The sequence below is a fragment of the Elephantulus edwardii genome, unplaced genomic scaffold (genome assembly GCF_000299155.1).
Source record: "Elephantulus edwardii isolate Elephantulus edwardi_28Jun2011 unplaced genomic scaffold, EleEdw1.0 scaffold00101, whole genome shotgun sequence".
Taxonomy (NCBI): domain Eukaryota; kingdom Metazoa; phylum Chordata; class Mammalia; order Macroscelidea; family Macroscelididae; genus Elephantulus; species Elephantulus edwardii.
This window is the reverse complement of record NW_006399851.1, coordinates 12,413,939-12,416,824: the sequence shown is the minus strand read 5'-3', so window position 1 is coordinate 12,416,824 and position 2,886 is coordinate 12,413,939. Positions and strand designations below refer to the sequence as shown.

Here is a 2,886-nt window from a genome sequence, read left to right as displayed (position 1 = left end):
ACAAGGACTCAAACCTAAAGAGCCTCATGAGCCACTTAAAGAAAAGAAACCAGCCCAGGACAAACTTCATACAGCTGAGTTACAATACTGCATCTGCACGTGAGAAGGCCACCCTAGATGCAGGGTGAGTTGTGAACTGGAGAGAGTAAGACTAGAAGGAGGAAAATCTCTTGAGCTTTACTGGCAGGAATCAATGTCAGCATGTCGCACAGGAAGTTCTCGGTCACTTGGCACATGGGTCCCTGGGATTCCTGCCTTGGAAAAGCAGCAGCTGGCACTGTAGAAAAATAAAGAACTTCCCCCAGGATGATGCCACCAAACCCATGCACCCCCCGGGCTTCCTGGGCTACAAGGCCAGCATGATCCACATCGTGTGGGAGGTAGACAGGCCAGTGTCCAAGGTGAACAAAAAGGAAGAGGTAGAGGCAGTGACAATTGTGGAGTTGCCTCCCATGGTGATTGTGGGCATCATGGGTTACGTGGAAACCCCTTGCGGCCTCTACACCTTCAAGATTGTCTTTGAGGAGCACATCAGTGATGAATGCAAATGACACTTCTACAAGAACTGGCCCAAGTCTAAGAGGGCAGCTATTATCAAGAAATGGCAAGATGAGGATGGCAAGAAGCTATTAAAAAAGGACATCAATAGCATGAAGAAGTGCTGCCAGGTCATTCAAGTCATGGTCCACACCCAGATGCGCCTGCTTCCTTTGTGCTAGAAGAAGGCTCACCTGATGGAGATCCAGGTGAATTGGGGCACAGTGGCTGAGAAGCTGGACTGGGCTTGCGAGAAGCTGGAGCAGTAGGTGCCAGTGAGCCAGGTGTTCAGCCAGGACGAGATGATCAATGTCATTAGAGTGACCAAGGGAAAGGGTTAGAAAGGGGTCACCAGCCACCCACAAGACTCACCAAGGGCTGCACAAGGTTGCTTGTATCATGGCCTGGCATCCTGCCTAAGTGGCCTTCTCCATGGCCTGTGCTGGGCAGAAGGGCTACCATCACGGCACAGAGATCAACAAGAAAATTACAAGATTGGCCAAGGCTACTTTATCAAGGATGGCAAGCTGATAAAAAAAAAGAAATAAAAATAAAAATAAAAAAAATGCCTCCACTGACTATGATCAGCAAAAGCATCAATCCTCTGAGTGGCTTTGTCCACTATGGTGACCAACGACTTTGTTATGCTGAAAGGCTGTGTGGTGGGGACCAAGAAGCGAGTGCTGACTCTCCACAAGTTCTTGCTGGTGCAGACCAAACGCCGGGCTCTGGAGAAGATTGATCTCAAGTTCGTCGACACCACCTCCAAGTTTGGCCATGGCTGCTGCCAGACAATGGAGGAGAAGAAGGTCTTCATGGGACCACTTAAGAAAGACTGCATTGCAAAGGAAGAAGATGCCTAATGTCAGGACTAGCTGGAGGGGTCACAATAAAAAATTATTTTCCAGTGGAAAAAAGAAAAAGAAGATCCCTTGAGACGTGCTTGTTTACGTGTACATTTTTGCAAAAATCTTCAAGTTTGAAAATACACAGCACTGCTAAGAGAAGAGAGAAGAAGGGAATATAAATCAGTATGTTCTCTTTAGAGGGCAATTTCTCAATATCTAACAACATAAAAAAATGTATCTACCTTTTGATTCCAAAACTTGCAACATATCTGAGAAATAGAGTTACATACCTCAAAAGAGATCTCTGTACAAGTGTGTTAAATTATAAGTAATACTAATAGTTAGAAGCTGCAATGCCAACCAGTTAAGAGGTTGGTGGTTCAAACCTATCCTTAGATGACTTGAAAGATATTTTTATCTATAGAGATGATAGATAGATAGATAGATAGATAGATAGATAGATAGATAGATAGATAGACAGACAGACAGATATGTATCTCCTATGGCCTAGTGGTGGTAAGAGGCTGCAATGGCAACTCAAAGGCATGTAGTTCAAATCTGCCAGCTGTTCTAAGGGAGAAAAATTGACAATTTGCTCTTGTGTATGATTTGTTGTTGTTGTTAGATGCTGTCGAGTCGAGGATGACCGACAGCAACCCTATGAACAACAGACCTGAACCCTGATCTATCCTATGACATCTTGTGCCATCCTTACACTTCACGAAACCTGTGTGATTTACTGACTAAAAACCCACTGGAGAGTCACCTATGAGTCAGTTAAAACAGTAAGTTCCAACTTGATGGCACACAACAACAACAATAACATGCACATATTTATAAAAACGTATATGTTTAGACCTTAACAATGAATGGCAAATGATGCAGAGATAATGTTGGAATAAGATAGGGCAGGGTTCAGATCTGTCATTCAGAGGATCACTATGAGTCATAGTCAGCTTGATGGCACCTAAACACAGCTATATCCGTGTGTATAACTATATACATGTATAAAACTATATATGTGTGTGTGTGGGTGTGTGTGTACACACAGGAGTGGGATCCACTTCCTAAACATGCATCTGGGAGTTCTATGAATTTTGATAAATGTCAATAGTTATAAAAGGCTTCAGGCCTTTTGTTCATAGGGTCGCTATGAGTCTTGCCTGACTTGATGGCAATCAACAATAACAACAAGGGGGTGTGTGTGTGTGTGTGTGTGTGTGTGTGTGTGTGTGTGTGTACATGTTCTGGTGGCTTAAGGGTAAGGATTTGCCTTGCTAACCCAAAGGCACATGGTTCAAATAAAACAGTTGCTCCATGAGAAAAAGATGAACAAACTCTCCCCAAGTGATTTACCGCCTCAGAGGCTCAGCTATGGGTTGGTTCCAACTCAACAACAGAACACAACAACATATATATATATATACTGGTGGCTTAGTATAAGGAATTCCTCTGTTTGAATCCACTGGCTGCTCCAAGGGAGACAGATGGACAACCTCTT

The 2,886-nt window shown here is 43.8% G+C and overlaps 1 pseudogene; it reads left to right on the top strand.

The window, feature by feature from the left end:
• The first annotated feature begins 201 nt into the window (after positions 1 to 201).
• LOC102869615 lies at positions 202 to 1,400 on the top strand (annotated as a pseudogene).
• The last annotated feature ends 1,486 nt before the right edge of the window (positions 1,401 to 2,886 follow it).